We start from the raw sequence: 22,019 nt of genomic DNA on the forward strand, positions 1-22,019 counted from the left end.
GATTCCAGATCTTCAATTACAGCCACGTACCTGCAACCTACACACAGAAAAGAGAGGATGATTGGGGGGTTAGGGATTAGGGGTTTGCCTTTAGGTCAAACCCTAGTTTTGGAATTAACCAATAAATGAGAATGTTGTAAATGTAAATGATTGTAATGTAAACAAGTACTGATACCTTGTTGTAAGAATGTTTGTATTCTTACATGCGAAGGTGTAAATATTGTTGTATGTTGTATGTTGTATGTGATCTCCTCTTCAATGGTTGAATCCTTGTCTTGAATGCAACACTTAGCCCTGAATGGAGACTTAGAATGCTCAATTGCTTGAAGGAATGCTTGAATGCTTGAATGTTTGAATATCGCTTCCGTGTCTTGTACACATATGTCCCTCCTCCTTAAAATGGGAGAGGAAATGTAGTTTATATACTTGCCAATTAGGGTTGAAAGACTAATTTTGCCGACCTTAGGCTGACCAGGAAACATTATTTTCCAATTTGCAAACTTAAAGACCCGAAGCCCCATAAGAGACCGGGCCCAAAATAGGGCCAGGGACCAGGGTGCTGGGTGCCATGGTCCCACCTCCAAGGACAACAGGGTGCAAGGAGGATCAGGCCAAGGTGCTGAAAAATGCAGTTTTTGATGTCATAAACAAGTTTCGGAGTCTCCATTCAGGTTCAGTGTTGCATCACCATCGTGAAGACCCAAATGCAGTTGAAATTGCAAGTGTCGCAATTTTAGGACACTACATTTAGCCCCCACTTTAGCGGGAGTATAAGCGTACGCCCATACTTCCGATAAAGTACAAGGAAACAACATTCAAAGATTTTCACCATGTCAAGGAGGCAAGATATGCCAAGCCCCCAGTGGACTAGGGATCTTACGACTTCGATTGACAAAGTAAAAGGGAAGATCATGAGGGAGAACCATGACTGTCGGTAGTAAGGTTCCTTCACTATGAGTCATGCAAGAGAAATACCAAAAATTTTCAAGGCAAAGCTAAGTTCACCAAGAAATTTTCAAGTATCCTGAAGGGATAGACGGGGTGTATGCCCCCCTACATTAAAGCAATCACACATGCCTCAACGGGGGTGATTGCTTTAAGGTAGTGATACACATAAGAAATGAGAAGGGAAAGGAGCACGTTATCACAAAGATTTAGCCCCCAAGTGTGAGATAAACCCAAGGATAATAGACACAAAACATAAAGCACGAGGTGACTTCGCTGTCCTTGGGGTCAGTATGCTGTATGATAATTCATTTATATCATATGTATGTATTCATAATTGTTCTTCATTCCCCAATCAAGGAAGGTCACCTAGAAGAAGGGAACACATGTGTCTTTTGAGTCAACATGAGAGAGACCAAAAGAGATCTCAATACTTTGCATCGTCCTCAAGTAGACAACATTAAGGACAACAAATAGAAGAATGAGAATAACACATAGAAGAAGTAACAAAAGAGAGGAGGAGATAATCTGCTATGCTAATGAAACTAGTCTAGCACGTCATCTACCCCCCGATCTTGCTGATCAATATTTCGGGAAGGCAGGAAACACGCTAGAGGAGGAACATTCAACACAGCAGATGGAGCTATCACAAGATCCAAACAAGGGCTATGTTCATGTTCCAAGCCACGTTGTTCTTGTCTAGGAGCTATGATACGTGCTTTAGAAAATTCGTTAGATAAATGGTTATCAATATCAACAAATTCATATTCACTATCAGAAGCAAGAGAAGTAACATTTTCATCATGAATAACATTTTCATCTATATCATCATCAAGGTTTATAAAAATAGGATCTTTAACTCGCATAGGATCAAAACCATCATGCATCTTATGTTTAGGAGATTTTGGCTCAATTTTTGGCTGAGGAGAAAATGGAATAATACTAGCTGAAGGTGTTTTTGGGGATTGTAAAGTTTGAGAAGCAGTTGCCTGAGCTCTAAGATGATGCTTTCGTCAGCGTTCACGAGCAGAACTATTTCATCTAGTCTTAGTAGGAAGTGGAGAAGATTGAGGAGGAGGAATGTTCTCATCCTTATCACTTGGGTGTTTAGGTTGTGGTTTCTGAGGTTGGATAATAAGAGAAGAGGAAGGTCTATTCTCTCTATAAGAGGAAGGAGGAGGAATTGCTCCATATAAAGGAGGAATATTTGGTTTAGTAAGGAGACCAAGTCCATCATGATGAGGAGGTATAGGCCTACTTTTAGGAAGTTTATTAGACATAGACATAGTCACATCCATAGGAATGGGTTGGGAATCTTCTTGAGGAAAGACATTAGTTTTATCTTTCAAAGGAAGAACTTCCTTCTCAAGAACAATAGGAATATCAAGTTTGGGTGTTCTAGGTTCACTTAGAGATAGGATCATATCTATTTTCCACTTTTGATAAGATTTGAAAAGATGATCACTTCGTGGTGGAAGAGATTGGAATTGTTTAGGCCAAAAATAATCAATAGGAATGCTAGAAGTTCTTTCAGCTGGTTTAAAGAGACTATGATTGACAGTAACAACTTCACCATTATGGGGAAATTTCAAACACTTGTGAATAGGAGAAGCAATAGCTTTCATGGAAGATAGCCAAGGATAGCCTAGCTTCACACGAAATTGTTCGGATGAAGGAATAATAGCGAAGTTCACATCAAGGGATTTGTTATGAACTTCAATAGGTAATGTAATAGAACCAATTGTAGGAGAAGAAAATGCATCAAATAATTTCACAATCACATCTGTTTTGTCATAGATCACTTGATTCAATTGCAAAGCAAAAAGAAATTCTTCAGTAATAACATTAACCATGCAAGAAGAATCAATAAGCACTCCACGGAAAGGTGTATTCTTGACTTTTGCAACTATGTATAAAGGACCATTAGGTGCCCTAATAGTTTCACTAGAATCAAATGTGATGGAAGGTTCTTTAGGGTTTTCTTGCTGCTCTACAAAGTTAATCACATTCGGAGTCATAGACACAAGACCATCAGATGAGAAAGAGGAATCATTAGTCTCAATCAAACTAGAGGTATGAGAAGGTAATGGATCAGTAAAAATTTTAAGATTTTGGTTAGGAGGAGCTACAGATGTGTTGCCTTTATCATTCACTCTTGAAACAAAGATAGTATTATTATCAATCAAATCTTGAATTTTACCCTTTAAAGCAAAACATTTTTCAGTATCATGCCCAGGTTGAGGATGAAATTGACAAAAAGATTTGTTATCAAAATAGGGTGAATTAATCTTTGCAGGATCTATTTGCTTTACAGGAGGGAGAGTAAGCACATTTTGTTCCAATAACTTATTCATAATACTATGCAATGATTCATTCAAAGGAGTAAACTTTCTTTCTTTCTTGAAAAACTTAGAAATAGGAGGCACACCTGATGCTGCATTCACATTGTTGATGATGATGTTTTCATTGAATTTAATGGACTCTCTGTTCAGTTTAAACTTCCCAAATGGTTGTTGACTACTATCACCCTTATCACTTAGAGCCATAGGATTTGCTTGTTCCATTTGACTCACAGCCAGTTGATAATTGTGAAGAGTTGCACACAACTGTTGGAAAGAAGTAAACTCAGAAAATAGAAGTTTTTCTCTAATATCTTTTTGTAAATTAGAAATAAAGATTCTTTGAATATCATTGTCAGGCACTGGAAAAGAAATTTGAGCACACAAATGCTTATATCTACCAATGAAATCAGTCACTTTTTCTTTAACACCTTGTTTACAATGCATTAAATCAATCAAAGTAACTTTAGGACTTATATTGTTTTGAAATTGTTGAATAAAAGCATTTGCAAGTTGTTCGAAAGAAGTAATAGATTAAGAAGGCAATGAGCAATACCATTGTAGGGCTTTATCTCTTAATGTCCTAGTAAATAGTTTTGCAAGCAACCTTTGGTCATAAGCAAAATCGGTACATATTGTTTGAAAGGTCTTAACATGTGTTAGAGGGTCACCCTTACCATTATAAATCTCCAAATGCGGAATTTCAACATGTTTAGGGGGAATAGTTCGAACAATGTCAAGAGAAAGTGGGCTCGCAACATCAAATGTGGGCACACTAAACTTAGATTGATTCATAGAGGCAATTTGTTGCTGTAAAGAAGAGACAGTTTGTGCAAGATTGTTAATGGTCGCTTCAGTTGAGGAGTTCATATTAGATGTGTTAGATTGTGATGGAGGTATTATGTTATTGAAAGAAGGTATTGATTGAGAATAAGGTGGCGGGACACTATGATAGTTAGTCATAGGAGATGATTGGAAAAGAGGAGCACTACAAGGAGGAATGGAATGGTTAAATGAATTGCCCCCTTGCGTCATGTTCATCTGTGGAGATGTAATAGGAACACTCATTGAAGGAATGAATGAAGAAGTTGGATTGAATGAAGGAAGAGGGTTAATTGAAGAGGAAGGATTACCCCCATGACTGGTGATCATAGGCGGAATGTCTTGTATAGAAGTAGTCATTATGTTTGATGTAAAGGTAGGTATGCTAGCAATAGGAGTTGTCAAAGGAATAGAATGATTAACTTGAGTGGGAGGTTATGTATAACCTAAAGTTTCGGCACAACTCTTCATAGGCATCACATTCGAATCCACGATGTGTGCAATACCACACAAAATATCAATTCCATTCTTATCACTTTGAACCATACGTTTTAGACCCTCAATTAATGAAAGAGCTTGACTATCGGGATACTCTTGAGACATCCATTACTAAAAATCATCAAATTGGTTATCCAATTTCGAAAGTTGTTCTACAAAAACCTCATGGAGAGCTTCTTCATCATTAGGAGGATTAGAGGAATTACCCGTGTCCTCATTAAAAAGGCTATTCAAATTAGGTTCCATCTCCTTGGTAATTAAACCTTGGAAAGACTTAATTCTACAGCTTCGTCTAACAGGAATAGTGTAAGTAGGGCTTTTTGTTGTAAAACTGATGCACTAGGGAGAGAGAGAGAAGATTTTGAATTTAGAGGTATCAAATTTCAATAAAATCAACCAATCTCCTAGATTTAGGCTGTTAAATGCAATCACGACAATCTCCTGAAATTTCGGAAAAAATGTCAGGGACCGTGGCGAACGGAGTGCACACGGTCCTCGCAACTTTTTTCAAAATTTTCAGGGATGAAAGTTATGATGATTTTAAAGCTAATCTGAAAAAATTGAGTGATTTTATGATCTGTAGATAGGCCAAATTAAAGTTGCAATCTCAAAATTGAATCCTACCCAGATTGTTGAAAAATGCAAAATTTGAATTTTGAAAAAGAGAGGGAAACTAAAATTTTGAATTTTATGATTTTAGAGGGAATACTAAGAGCAATGCAAGCTTTGAAATTTAGAAGTTGACTCAATTTCACACAAAATTCAATTTTGAAAGTGGAAATCAAAGTTGTTGCAATTAAACACTTAATTTCAAAAGTCACAAATTGCAAGAATTTGAATAAAGCACAGAAATTTCGAATGAATGCCGACACACTTTTTAGATTTAGGACAGTAAGAACACAATTTTGACACAAATTTTCAATTTCAACAATTTTTGAATGATTAGAAGCCTTAATCCAAGCAATCACTAGACCAACTTTGACTTTAATTTTGAAAGTGTTAGAATTGATGAAATCAGCCAAGATTCTGGGTTTTAGCAGAAAAATACAGTAAGTTCTAGCTCCCGAAATTTCAGAAAAAATGTCAGGGACAATGGTGCTCGGGGTGCACATGGTCCTCGCAACTTTTTTCCAAATTTTTAGGGATGAAAGATATTATGATTTTGTTGCGGAATCCAAAGTTACAGTTGATTTGGAGATGTTTTGATCAGTGAAATTGTCGGTCAAAGGTTGAATCAAGAGGGTTTTAAAAATTAGGGTTTTGACACTTAACCACTTAATTTTCAGAATTAAAGCACAAATATGAACTGATAATTTGCAATAGAAGGGTAGATCTGAAACAAGCATTAACATTTAGACATTTCGCAAGCTCAAAAAAGAAAATTTAGGGTTTTTATGTAATTAACCTCTAAAATTTGCAAAAGATCAAGCATGGAAATGTAATCAAGGCATCCAATTTTCAGATCTAACCATGAATAATCAGAAAGGATATTCACGTCAGGTTCACCAAAATGTAAAGCGGAAAATCGCGATCGAACCCTAGTTGTTCTCCCGTCCCCAACTCCAAGGAGAGAGAAAGGAGGCAACTAGGGTTGATAGTTTTCACTTAAGAGAGACTTTACATTCAAAAGAGGGGTTGAAACCCACAAGATCCAATCCCACACAATGCAAGATTGGATTCTAAATGAGTTTCAAGGGTTGTGACAGCAAGGCTACCCTCTTTTGTAAAGAATGTAGATAGAAGAATTGAGCTAGGAATGCATGTAAAGTGAGAAAGATTCACTTATAAACAGAGATAGGAATATAGGACGAAGCTGCAGACATGGAATTAGTAGTAAAATGTTGAGATGACACTGTCTTGCAAATTTGAGTGAAAGTTGATGGGACGATGGCGCTCGGTGTGCACACGGTCCTCCAAAAAATCCGCGAAACGAAGGGGGATCTGTTCGTCTCTGCACAAGGATTCCAGATCTTCAATTACAGCCGTGTACCTGCAACCTACACACAAAAAAGAGAGGATGATTGGGGGGTTAGGGATTAGGGGTTTTCCTTTAGGTCAAACCTCAGTTTTGGAATTAACCAAGAAATGAGAATGCTATAAATGTAAATGATTGTAATGTAAACAAGTACTGATACCTTGTTGTAAGAATGTTTGTATTCATACATGTGAAGGTGTAAATGTTGTTGTATGTTGTATGTTGTATGTGATCTCCTCTTCAATGGTTGAATCCTTGTCTTGATTGCAACACTTAGCCTTGAATGGAGACTTAGAATGCTGAATTGCTTGAAGGAATGCTTGAATGCTTGAATGTTTGAATATTGCTTCCGCGTCTTGTACACATATGTCCCTCCTCCTTAAAATGGGAGAGGAAATGTAGTTTATATACTTGCCAATTAGGGTTGAAAGACTGATTTTTCCGACCTTAGGCCGACTAGGAAACATTATTTTCCAATTTGCAAACTTAAAGACCCGAAGCCCCATAAGAGACCGAGCCCAAAATAGGGCCAGGGACCAAGGCGTTGGGCACCATGGTCCTGGGGGACCAGGGCACTAGGTGCCATGGTCTTGAAGGACCAGGGCATTGGGCACCATGGTCCCACCTCCAGGGACAGTAGGGTGCAAGGAGGATCAGGCAAGGGTGCTGAAAAATGCAGTTTTTGATGTCATAAACAAGTTTCGGGGTCTCCATTTAGGTTCAGTGTTGTGTCACCATCGTGAAGACCCAAATGCAGTCAAAATTGAAAGTGTTGCAATTTTAGGACGCTACACCTCCAATCATAGATTTGTACCTTGTCAAATTAACAGGAGTTGAATCATCCTTCCATGTCAATTTATCAGTTGTAGTCATAGGAGTACTTATCGGTTTAGAGTTTTCCATACCAAATTTCTTCAGTAGTTCCTTCAAGTACTTTGTTTGACATATGAATATACCTTTATCAATCTATGAAATCTGCAATCCTAAAAAGAATTTTATCTCCCCAATCATAGACATTTCAAATTCTTCTTGCATCTTATTAGCAAAATCCTTACACAATCCATCTTCTCCTCCTCCAAAAATGATATCATCAACAAAAACTTCAATAACCAAGATGTCATCATTAGTCACTTTTAAATATAAGTTGTTGTCAACATTACCTTTAGTGTAACCAAGCTTCAAAAGATATTTGTCCAATCTAGCATACCAAGCTTTGGGAGCTTGCTTCAATCCATATAAAGCTTTCCTTATCTAGAAACCATATCTTTGTCATTTGTCAAAGAAAATCGATCAGGCTACTCAATGTAAACTTCCTCTTCAAGATCACCATTCAGAAATGCAAATTTAACATCCATTTGATATACTTTATAGTTCTTATAAGCTGTGAATGCAAGAAATAGTATGACTACCTGTATTCTAGCTACCAGTGCAAAGGTTTCATTATAATCAATTCCCTCTTTCTGTGAATATCCCTTACACACTAATCTTTCTTTGTTTTTGATTACCTTACCATCTTCATTAAATTTATTTCTGAATACCCATTTAGTTCCAATTACAGTTTTGTCTTTAGGCCAGTGAACCAATGTCCATGTGTTATTCTTTTCAATTTGTTCCAATTCATCTTCCATAGCTTTAATCCAATTTTTATCTTCACATGCCTCAAAAACAGATGCTAGTTCAATTTGAGAAATTAAACATACCTCTTCATTTTCTAGTCTTCCTCTTGTCATTACACCTTGATACTTATTCCCAATTATCTGACTTTTAGAGTGATTCAGTCTTACATACCTAGGTTTATTCACTTTCTATAGTTCTTCAGTCACTATGGAATTCTTTGATGATGTCGGTGTGACTGGATCTGCATTCTGTACCAATGTACTTAGTGTAGGTTCATTTATGATCATCTAATTGCCAGTTCAAAATCTACAGACATTGAATTACCTCTAAAGTGTTCATCTATCTTCACATTTGCACTCTCAATGATCTTTTACAATCTTTTATTAAATCAACTATATGCCTTTCTCTTAGATGAATAACCAAGAAATATTCCTTCATCATTTCTAGGATTAAATTTTCCAACATACTCATCTCTCCTAATATAACATTTGCTTCCAAATATTCTGAAGTATTTAAGAGTAGGAGTATTATCAAACCATAGATCATGAGGGGTCTTAGTAGTTTCACCTTTGATGTGAACTCTGTTGAAAGTGTAAGCCGTTGTATTCACTGCTTCTCTCCAATACACATGAGGTAGGTTTTCTTCTAATATCATGCTTCTAACTACATCCCGAATAGTTTTGTTCTTCCTTTTCACAACTCCATTTTGTTGAGGTGTCTGAGGTGCTGATAGTTGTCTTTTGATTCCATTCACTTCATAGAATGTATTAAAATCCTTAGATGTGAATTCACCTCCTTGATTTGATCTTAAACATTTGATTCTCTTACTGGTTTCATTCTCTACCATTGCCTTGAATAATTTGAATTTCCCAAAAGCTTCTGATTTCTCCTTGAGAAAAGTAACCCAACACATTCTGGAATAATCATCAATGATTAGCATAAAATATCTATCTCCCTATAGACTTCTAGTTCTTGTCGAACCACACAAGTCAGTATGAATTAAATCAAGAACATTATTGGATTTCTCTGGAATACTCTTAAAAGTTGTTCTAGCTTGCTTTCCCATTTGACATTCCTTACATACTGGATTATGAGGTTTTACAATCTTAGGTAAATCCCTTATTGCCTTAGTTGTACTGATCTTTACAATGCAATCAAAATTCATATGACATAGTCTCTTATGCCATAACCAACTTTCATCAATATGTGCAATCAAGCATGTCTTTTTATTGTTATTCAAATGAAAGATATCACCTCTAATCTGATTACCGGTTGCAATCTCCAAGCCAATTTTGTTCATGATTATGCATTTTCCATTCTTGAATTATAACTGAAATCCCTTTTCAACTAATTGACCAACACTCAAAAGATTATGCTTCAAACCTTTAACATAATAAACATTGTCAGTATTGTGCTTACCATCAAAAGATATAGTGTCTTTTCCTTTGATCAAACAAGCTTTGTCATCCCCAAATCTTACTAGACCTCCATTGTATTCCTGAAAAGAAAAGAATTTACTTTTATCACCAGTCATATGATGTGAACATTCAAAATCAATGATCCATTCATCTTTTTATTTAATTTTAGCTATCAGGGCTTGCTCTACCATTGGAACAATAGGTGTCGGTTGATCTTCTTTTATTGCAACAAAAGCCCATCTATTGTCTATCAATTCCTCATCAGAATCATCAGTAACTCCTTCATGAGCATAGTAACATGATTTGTCTCTATTCTTCTTAAATCTGTATCTCTAATATTCAGGGTTAGGTTTATATGTTCTTTTAGCTTCTTCTCTCAATATTTCATGTCTATCAAGACATCTAGATGCCATATGACTAGCTTTATTGTAGTTAAAACATTTAAATGGTGCTTTACCTTCATACTTAATTCCAACTAGACCTTTAGGCATTTTCCTTGCAAATAGTGCTTCAAGTTCTTCCAGTTCTTCATTTTCCCTTCTGATATCTTCAAGTTCTTTTGCATAAAGTACTTTCCAATCAGATTTCTCAGATGATGATGATGCTGCTATAGATGATGATGCTTTGAAGGCTAAATCTATCTTAATTGTAGCAAGAGGACCAAATTCCTCAAGCTCAAATGCTGAAAGTTTTCCAACCAAAGTATATCTAGATACCGATGTATTAGGCATTGTTCTCAACTCATTAATAGCAGTTACTTTTATTTTGTATGCTGGTGGCAATGCTCTTAAAACTTTAGAAACAATCTCATCTTCACTTAAGGATCCTCCACAACATTATATACCCAAAACAATTTCATTAACTCTTTCCATAAAAGCATAAATTCTTTCATCTTCTTCCATTTTCAGATTTTCATACCTGACCTGGAAGCATTCTAGTTTTGCAATTTGATAGTGGTATCTTCTTTAGTCAATGTCTCCAATTTATCCCAAATAGCTTTAGCAGTATATCGATCTAATAATCCCATGATTTGCTGATCTGATAATGCGCTAAAAAGTACTTCTCTTGGTTTGCAATCATTCTCCCAATCTTTACCCAATGTTGGTGGACTAGGTTGATTCGGTGTAGGGCCAACATAGCCACTCTTTGTAACATCCCATATGTCTCTTCCAATGCAATTCAGATGTGTCTCCATTCTGATCTTCCATATACCATAGTTAGTTCCATCAAGTTTTGGACTTTCCTTCCTAAAAATGTTAGTTGCCATAGAATCTCCTCAAGTTGTTAGACTTCTATAAAAAAGAGGACTTCGCTTTGATAGCAATTGTTAGGACCCAGAGGCAACTGAGAGGGGGGGTGAATCAGTTGTCTATTAATTTCAACTGAAATATAACTTAATTAAACTTGATGTATAATACTGGTAAACGAAACTTTATGCCGGTTAGCAGTATATCGGTGACTGTGCACAAGTCACTGAACATGCCAATGAACACAATGTGTCGATTTAACATAACCAATGTAACCATAGATCTCCAGAAGGATAAGTGTTGATAACTGTTGACATCAATGGCAAAACCAATGCAACACATCCATAATACCAACACTTAATCAGCTCTAAGTTTGAACATAAAGGAAATGGAGAACACAATTTGCCTTGTTCACATCTATTATGAGTGGCCTTCAATACTGAGCATATATTACTATTTGATTGTAAATTCTCTTTAGTTGTATCTTATTTTTCCCATCCATATGTTCAAGAATAAATTTCTTTATATTAACATCAGGCTAAAACTCTAACCACCACTTATTGTCCAGTGAGAAGCTAGGGTCCATACCAATTGAATTAAATGTAATCACATATAGTGGTAAAGAGATTTATTTTAATGATTCAAAGATCCAATCTCAAATAGAATATACAGGTAACATTGACAAACATGTAAAAGCCACGATATCTAATATGAATCTCACAACAGTTCAACACAACTTGGCAATTAGATATCAACAACAAGTATTTTAGACGATTCCTGATGACCTTTGAAATGCCTTAAGACACCCTTCATTTATCTCTCGAATTGATCGACACAATTTTCTAATTACTAAAACTCAATTTGCAATTGTCAAACAAATGTGTCACATTTTCACATTTAAACCCAAAGATGCATTTCAAAAACTAGTTAGAACACCTTTCTAGACTTCACAAACTGATAGGCGTGTACTCTGATATGTTAACTTTCATCCTGCAAAACCATTCCTCATGATGAATCCCAAGTGGTGACATATCAATTGTTGAAGTTGATTAAATGTCTCTATCAGCATTTGAACCTAATAAAATCCAAGTGCAGGGACCTCAAAGTGCACACATTAAAAATATCAAATGGTCTCTGTGGATCCCCAAATCTAGGGGATAGATACCTTGAAGTACAAAGAAGACCATGGAATGTTCAGTTTGACCAAAAAGATAATAGAGTGAAAATGGTGAGCTCATGAAAATAGCCACTTTAACAGTGAAACAGTGAAAGTGCAGAAAAATGAGCAAAATGGCTCAAGAAATCAACTTGGAAAACTGATCAAACGGATTGGTAAGGGCTTCAAACTAGAAAAATAGCTTGTATTTTATACTATTAGTACCTTGGAATAAATATTCTGATATAACACTCATCGGGGCATTTATTACACATATGCAAAGTGGTGCTCTGACTAGTTGTTAAAACAAGGACTTATGCAAACAACACAAACTGCAAATGGATTGGGCTTACCAAACTGAGTAAATGGATTCATAGGGACTTGAAATTTGGCATGCGGACACACCTATATACATACAATTCAATGCACTTTTAATTTCAACATGATTATCTATTGGTCATAAAATGCAAAGCCTTAAAGTAGGCCACTTAGTAAAATCTGAATTTGTGCATAGAACAACTTTCAGTCCACCCCTTGAAATGGGTACTTGATAAAATAATCTAGACTAAAATATGAAAGTTATAGAACACTGCATAGGCTAAATTAAAGGTGTACAACAAGTTTCCAAAGCTTTACATCTTTATAGTCAATTGGCTCCATTTTACATGCCCTCAAAGTAGGCCTCTTAGGTTAATGAGTGAAGTGCCATTCTGAAAATGTAGGAGAAATTTTTTGAAATGGGCCTCTCAAATTAATCAATTTTTATGAGTCCCAATAGTGGCTCTGATTGGGGATGGTTGATTGCAAGATCAACACATGAATCTAGAATCTTTGGTAGAGCAGACCACCCAAAAATAGATCATTTCTCTTCCTCTCAAAAACATGGGTTCCTTATTCTACCCAAATAGGAGGGTACTTATTCTGAACAAACCACACAACTGAAAGCAAAGCGACTATACAAAGATTCAATTTATTTACATATGGCCCCAGGCCATCAAATCTGAACTAAATGCTTACCTCTATCAAATGCATGATTCTCATTTCCATAAATCAAGGGTAAGCTGGAAATTTCATTTACATCTACCTGATCACAAATGTTGTTTCTTCTCATCAGCTCATCACATAAAAGATAATCAGCATGTTCATAATCATTCAATATTTGAAAAACAAAACCCACTTCAAAATGTTGATCATCAAATGACACATAACTATCATATTGTTTACAATTATTTCCCAGCTGAAAAGAAAAGTAACCCAACTCCATCTGAACACTTGGAACATCAAACACATGCTGATCACTAGTTTGGACAAGAGGAAAACATTCATCTGCAACCTTGGCTTGCAAGCTAGAAAGAAACATTTCCAAATAGAATGACTGCTCTTCATCTTGCTGATCACAATTTCTATCAGCACTTTGAAAACATGGAAATATATCATCAAGTAATGGTTCATTAACCATTTACAAATCTAGGAAAACAACTTTAGGTTTGTCATTCCTTTTAAAAGAAAGATCCATACAATGCATATCAAATTATGAGTTCATATCAACATATGAATCCATATTATCACATCTATCAGCCTTATATGCATTTTCATCTTGTCTACTATTCAAATCAAATGTAGGGAAAGAATCAAATATCATATGTATCATACTTCACACCCTCAAAAATATCATCAGTATCAAAATATATACCGATTGGGTATGAGAGCCTGGGGACATTTTTGGATGCATACCTCTGAAGATCAGTAGCTAAGAGTTTTGAGATTTGTTCACTACTTAGTGAACCTTCTCCTTCATTTTCATTTTCCTTGTCTTTACCTTCTATGCTATAAACATTGTCCCAATCTGATGCAGGCATTAGATCTTTCATGGTCATGTCTTTATGCACATTTATTTTATCATTACAACAACTTGCATTTGCATCATAACCTTTATCATGCTGATCATAAAGTGTTTCTATATGTTGCAACATAGTTTCATAACCTTGGTTGAAAACACTTTATGGATTGAAATTAGCAACAAGATGATCTATATTATTCAAATCTGAAACGTCAACAAGCTCATGATTATTTGAACAACAACTTATGTTATCACAATTTTCTTCTTGCTCTGAATACACATCTACACTGTCATGCTAAGAATAAGACTCATCTTTAGCATCATAAGAGATATGTCCATTCATAGATTCATCTCCATCATTATACACAATACTATGTGCATTTTTAGATTTAGTCACTTCAATCTCATCTATCCATTCTTTAGTATGTGCAACACTTTCTTCTCTCAAGGTTGTAGACCAATTAATTGAGTTGGGCTCATCAAACTCTAAGAATAACTCAATCCGAAAAGACTCATCGGATCTAACATTAGCTAGAAGCTCATTTTTTGCAGCTATAAATCTTTCATAAAAAACAAATGATGATTCTTCCTTCCTCTTCCCTATTTTCTTTCTTAAAAACAAGATGAATTTATCTTGGATCTTTTGGAGACATATTTCAATCTCCTTATCAATTTCTTTCAAATTTGACAAAGGATTTTTAAATCTAGGAACCACATCTAGATCCATCAAATTTGAAACATCTACTAAACCATTACTTGGACAATGCATCTTACTGTTTTACAAACACTTTGCAAAACACATGCAGTCATTAAATTCATAACCTGACATACTTCTCACAATATTTCTGACTGAAATTTATTTCAATGAATTATGTAACCTTAAAACCAACATTCCTTTTCCTGGTGACTTGCTTCCCCATAGAAGGAACAAATTTATCTCATAAAATTTTTGAGGAATACTTGGGTATATTTGCTGCTACTATTCACTTTACTTCTCAATGGAAAAATATGAAGGGAACCTTCACATCTAAGGTTCATTCTTACAGAGTCACCACCTCCCATGAGGAGGAATAAAATGTAACCACTGATCTTCACTCTAAAATAATTTTAGATTTATGGGTCATACCACATAACAGAGTCACATAATATTTTTCACATTCCATAGCAACAAAACCTTCCAGGACATACACTTTCAAACCTGAAAGTAACTTTCATATTTTTAAACTTCTAAAACTCTTCCCCAAATGAATTTTGGCCAGACTCATGGGTTTGAATGCAATCAACAAGGTGAATACAACTTCTCTCAACCTTACTAAAAATACAATTATAAGACACTCTTAGTCCCCAGCAGAGTCACCATTTTTGTTGGTGACTCGGATGGGATAATCTCAACTATATATTAAGCAATTTTTTCTTAACTAGAGATTATCAATAGTTTATTCTTCCCTAGCAGAGTCACCATTTTTGTTGTTCTCAAAAATGAGTAACCCAAGTTCACTTGCAATTTATCTATGAAATACTTCAGGGCTTGGGACAACATAACAAGGATAAAAATCCTTCTACTCTTTAGGCTCTGCAAAAGCTAGGTGGGTGTACCTTTGATGCATAGAATTAGACCCATTACACACATATGAAAACATCAAAAAAAAGGAGATAGATCTCATTAAGGGCTCAAAAACAAGGAGGGTATTGTAGATGGGCTAGATTTACACATACACCTCAACTATGTTTGACCATGAGATAGGCAAAACCAACTACAATTGCAAACATAAAAGTAAATGGATACTTGATTTTTGAATTGATGTTCTGAGAATCCTTCAACATTACAAAAGACCAGTGCCTTATCCTGGCCACAGAGTCATGCATAAAAGTGGAAGAGAAATCTCAACTGCAAGCTATTTTCAACATTAAATTTTCATGTATTAATGCCTTACATTAATAAAATCCTCTACTATGTCACAAAATCATACTTACATATCCAATATACACATTCAAAATCATTAATGTTGGGTTTTCGGATTTAAATCCTTCCTTGAAGAATACCCAAAAGACAAACATTAAACTCTCAGAGAAGACTGAAAAAGACAAATCCAAATTATCCTTGATAAGATGAAACTGTATAAATCTAAATGTCATTTTGGAGACAATTTTGTGGAAAATCACACATGCCTTGCATATGTGTAAACTTGCAAACTGAAACAAAGCCTACAACAAAGAGAACACTAGAAACCCAAAAGAAACACTCTGTCATTTGCAAAAAATGAAAAATGCCATCACTGGAACCTGTAATTTTAGATTTCTCCCTTGGAGAAAATTTCCAAAAAATAGGGAACCCCTAAAAATGAGAAGAACTGATAATATGAAGAAGAGGGAAAAAATCAGATCTGCATCACAAATTGCCAAGTGTCCTCTTTCCCCTACTGAAAAATTCTTTGAATCATGCCCCATAGAAACTGCTCTTAGAATATTTGACATGTGTTGAAACTAATTGCATAAATAAACTCTTCATTCCGAGAGCTTTCCAACGACATATAACACTTGTATATTTGGATAAAAAATAACCCCTCAACCATTAATCTCGAATGCAGACCAATCATTTTAATCTTTGCACTTTTCACTATAGTTGGAACTATACATTTAATTTTGATTTTTCACCCATTCTGATCCACCACATGTCGTCTTTTGATTTTCTCATGGATCCACCTATTCGCCACCTCACCTGTCAACTCACCTTAGGCCGGACCCACCACTAGACTTTGGCTGCCTTGTCGCTAATTCATGATGAATAACCAGTGAGCAGTTTCCCATTACGGATTACTAACCACCATTGGATCCTTTGAAACTTTCTCACCCGTTAACTCACCTTTCTATCACAAATTTGGTTGTCTTGGGATGCTTGGTCCCCTAGGATTGTGTGCGCACGTGAGGGTCCACCTAGTCGCCATGCCTTGTCTCTTGTCAAAAGACTTTAAGCTTTAGACACTAGATATGTGTGTGGCTTTGTATTTAAATACAAAAAATGCCCTCCCCACAACCAATGTGGGATAACACTCCTCTCATGCCTGCTGATCTATGCTAAAGCTCCCACATTTCACATGAGATTTTCCAACATACTAAGCATGGCAGGGAGGATGCATGCTCTAGATGCATCATTTGGCTTTGTACCTATCAATTGCATTGCTTGAAATGGTGCCCAGGTAAAATTCTTTACATGGGCCAATTGCATTTGTTGAAAGTTTCTAATGCCTTTCACCTCAATGTTTCTCATCTACAGGGGAAGATGGTGGAAAGGTCGCGATGGGGAGGAGACTTTACACCTGCCAATATACAGTTGCTTGAAAGTTCTTAAAACCTTCACTTTTCTAGCCTTTCAATGGAATGCGAGGGGAGGATGATGCCAATGTATTTGTTTGATAATTTATTTAGCCTTTTCAATGCCATGCAGGGGGGATGTTGGCCTTGAGCCTGCCAATTGCATTTACTTTAAACTTTCTATGTTTTTTTTAGTCGTGATGCCACACCCACGCACAGGCAAGGAGAAAGCTGGAGAGGCGCATGAGGGGAGGATGTTGGCTTCATGCCCAGCAATTGCATTTATTTGGAAGTTTCTATGTTTTAACATCTCCAGTTCTATTTCCATGTAACATGTTCTCCTTCACTACTTCTACAATGGAATCATCATCATAGACTTCTAATGGTTGGGGCATTGTTATTTTATTTCTTTCACATACTTGAACATTAGAGCACTTAGCTCTAAATTTGAACATAAAGGAAATGGAGAACACAATATTCTGATATAACATTCATCGGGGCATTTATTACACATATGCAAAGTGGTGTTGTGACTAGCTGTTAAAACATGGACTTATGCAAACAACACAAACTGCAAATGGATTGGGCTTACCAAACTAAGAAAATGGATTCATAGGGACTTGAATTTTGCATGTGGACACACCTATATGCATACAATTTAATGCAATTTGAATTTCAACATAATGATCTACTGGTCATAAAATGCAAAGCCTCAAAGTAGGCCACTTAGTAAAATCTGAATTTGTGCATAGAACAACTTTCAGTCCACCCCTTGATAGGGGTACTTGATAAACTGATCTAGACTGAAATATGAAAGTTGTAGAACATTGCATAGGCTAAATGAAAGGTATAAAACAAGTTTCCAAAGCTTTATCTCTTGATAATAAACTGGCTCCATTTTATATGCCCTCAAAGTACGCCTCTTAGGTTAATGACTCAAGTGCCATTCTGAAAATGTAGGAGCAAAATTTTGAAATGGGCCTCTCAAATTCCTCAAATTCTATGAGTCCCAACACATGTAGACCAAAATGATATAACAACAGCAAAAAAAAGTAAAGCATCCACCATAACACAAGTGTTTGTACGTGGAAAACCCAAATAGGTAAAAACCACGGTGAGATGGAACTCACAAGTTAACTATCTACAGTAATAGATAACTGACCGGTTAAGATCTACAAAGTGCTCTACTAGGAGAGAATCTTGTTAGAGATCCCAAAGCTTTATTAGAAGCTTATACCCTATTAAGAGTAGTACCCTATTAGGAGTAACCTCGGTGGATGATTTTAGAATCCAAACTAATGGATCACCCTGTTAGAGGATTTATACATTTGAAGCTTGTTAAAGCTTACCCGGTTAAGGGATTTGATTCTACTATAATTGTTAGAGAACAACAGGATAGGTTTGATTTGTTCTGAGTAGCACAATACTTGCTTGATCAAATCCTTCTAAGCATATTCAACACTGCTATACAACACACTCTTCATCTTAATATCTCTCTTCAACAAAATCTTTCACTTTGCATGCATACCATCATACATACATAAATGATTTACAGAGATGTCGATATATAGACATTCAGATTTTATGTCAGCCTAAGGAAATCATAACACAATTTCCTAGGTGTAGTGTATCTGGACAAGTGACCATAACTCATCACAAAAATTGCCGCCAAGCAGTCAGTGCTAGTAACTCATCACAAAAATTATTGCCAAGCAGCCGGTGCTAGTAACTCATCACAAAAATCAACAAATACTGGTTGGAACAATTAATACTGGTTTGAGGAAAACATATGAACTGTTATCCTTGAAGCTCCACTTGATCTCCATCTTGATCTTCATCTTGATGCCAACTTAGTATAACCACAAGTTGTCTCTTATGCACATACCAGTTAACACAAAGTACCAATTAAAGATTAACCACTAAGTATACCAGTTGATAGTGTAAACAATTGAAGTTACATCGGTAGTCAATACAATCATATGTGTGTGTGCATGTTTCATCAATGACAATATATGGTGAATACATTACAATCGTCATCGAGCCAACAAGGGGCACAAGCCCAAACTAGAGGATTTTTGGGCAAATCTCCAAGATAGTTCTAAAGTAAGGGAAAATAGTTATAATAGACTATTTGTACCCCAAATTAGGGATTTTGAAATAGAAGCTAATCTCCCTAAAGACCTGAGGGATGATGAAGATTTATTGGACTCTACATACAAAGAGCAAGAAATTGATAAAAGTGCCCTCTCCCTTATAAGGTGGTCCGCACATGAAAATTTAAATACAGACAAAGTCTCCCAAGCTATCATCAATAGGACCAAATAGTGGCTTAGTTTAAGGGTTAGGCTAAGTGATTCAAAGGGGAAGTAGAAAGAGTCCATCTTAGGTGTGCCCCAATCAAGGGGTTATAAGGAATATGCTCACAAGACAAGATCGAGCTCAAGGAAAAATACATCCACAGACCTTAATGATGCAGCTGGCCCTGAAGATAGCACTGATGACTTAATGGCAAAGCTTCATGTGCAAATAAGAAAATATGAATTGTTGAAGAAAGCTGTAGACCTTGGAGTAACCGATGGACTAGGAGCTGTGCCACTTGCTGAAGTTCTTCCACCAAGGACAACTGTAGGACAGATTGCAGGAGAAGGTACTCAGGAGCAAGATGAAGAAACAAAAATAGATGAAGATGTGCCCTCTCAGCCTCCTCCAATAGTTGTAGCACAGGTCCCAGTTACCAACACCCCTATGCCACCACCAGTTGATACAACCATAGTGCCACCCAAGACACAGGCATTTAGGCCTACCACCGAGAATGTAATTATCAGAAATATTGAATTGGACTCTGACCAAGAAGAGGAACAACCTTGGAAATAGTAATCACTTGGAGGGGAGAAAGAACCAAGTGAGGCAGAAGATTTGTTGAATGAAATATTAGTCTTGAGCCCTCAAGACCAAGAAGACCTCCTTAAGGATATAACTGTCGGATAGGGTATAACAAAAACAGATAAGGAGGGAAGGACATTCGGAGAAGAAGTCAGTGATAAGTTGGGAGAGTTGCACAAGGAGAAACAATTGAATGAAGATGTAGCTCTCTAGGTCGATCCTTCTCATTGAATGACTTCACTCCAAGGATACAAAAGCACAAGAGCAGAGGATGAGGGTGAAGTAGAAGAATAGACAGACATCTATATTGTAACCGCTAACATGGTACCACATGAAGGTGACAAGGATAAAGATGTCCCACAATGGCTCGAATTCACTTTTGAGAGGAAGAAAAGAAAAGTAGAGCTACCTAAAGTTATGCTACAACAAGCAATCATGGAGGAACCAAGAAAGGTCAAGAAACATAAGGTTGTACATCATTTGTCAATCACAGGTTCCGATGAAGTGGTTATAGATGTGGCAGTTCCACTTCACATAGAGGGTCAAGCCTCCTTGAAATACCAAGTATCTGAAGTAAAATTGGGCAAGCAAACAAAGTGGGGAGAGTTGGATACTTTGGAACTATCCACCAGTGTTGTCAGGTGATGAATAGAGAAAGAACATACCTCCCACATAGAGCTTAAAGCACAGCTAGAGCAATACAAGCAGCTATTGGTAGAGATGGGAAAGCGTCTAGATTCCTACAGAAATGACAATCTACCTTCAACTTCTTCACTTCCAGAAGAAGAGGTAAAAGCATTAATAGAGGTAAGACATGTGGCCTTTGCAACGAAGTCATGGGCCCAAATAAATTCTTCCAAGATCAGATTTTTTTTGTAAAATACTATGGAGTGTAAGGAGGCAGTATAGGTGGGAGGAGAATTAGCTTCTTCTTCTCACCAATGGGAGTGAAAGCTCAAAATGTTTAGTAAACAGTTCTAGATATAAAGTAAATTTTTACACCTAGGAGAAGAGGTAATAATAGAGGAAGGCCTCTTGGGTGGTGATGGTTGTAAGAACTTGCAGCCTTACACATACATTTTGGAACTGAAGATCGAGATGCTTCAGTTGTATGTGAAGGATGTGGTAGACATCTAAGTTCCTCTCCTCATGGTAGTTTTGAAATATAAGGGTTTGTAGAGCAGCTACTCGGATTTTTTGGATTAGGGATAACTGATATAGGGGTCATGGAGGAAGAGAAAGTATTGATTCAATGGGATGCATGTGAGGCCCAACATTTTGGACCTCCAGTTCAATCCGATGTCACACTGATGCATAGATATACTTACTGAATTATGCAATGTCAAGAGGCAGTAGAAACAATAGGGGAGTTGGAGAAGAAAAGAGAGAAGGTAGAGGAAGTTTTGAAAAAGTATAAATTTAGAATCAAGCATGTTGCTAATTCTCCTGCTGAAGAAGTTGCATGTATCATTAATAATTATAAATCTTATAAAAAGAAGTAGAAGATGAACCTACAGTTACTAAAGATAGAAGGATTTATGAGAAGAGATTTTGAATGACTACTCCACTAGCACTCTGATGGCAGCTCCAACTCATGTTCTAGTTTTGAACAAAATTCTACATGACTACAAGAGCCTGGCTCATACAACATGCTCTTCGTAGTGCTCACTGAACTTCTCTTTCATAGTAGTTAACTAGAGTCTAGAGGCAAAAACTTGCAAGTTAACTGCGACTCCTTGTTTTGAGTTCTTAATTTAGATTAGGTTTATTTCTTAGAAAGTAGAGTAGAAAACTCTATAAATTGAGAAGTTTGATTCATTTGTAAGGGTCCACAAATTGATGATTTGAGGCCCACTTAGAAATTTTAGATTATTTTGTAGATTGTTATGAACTTAGGTTATTTTTGTTACACGTTCTTCGAAATTAATACAAGAAACAACTTGTAGATTGCCTGATCTATGCATATA

The sequence above is a fragment of the Cryptomeria japonica genome, chromosome 8 (genome assembly GCF_030272615.1).
Source record: "Cryptomeria japonica chromosome 8, Sugi_1.0, whole genome shotgun sequence".
NCBI classification, from domain to species: Eukaryota; Viridiplantae; Streptophyta; class Pinopsida; order Cupressales; family Cupressaceae; genus Cryptomeria; species Cryptomeria japonica.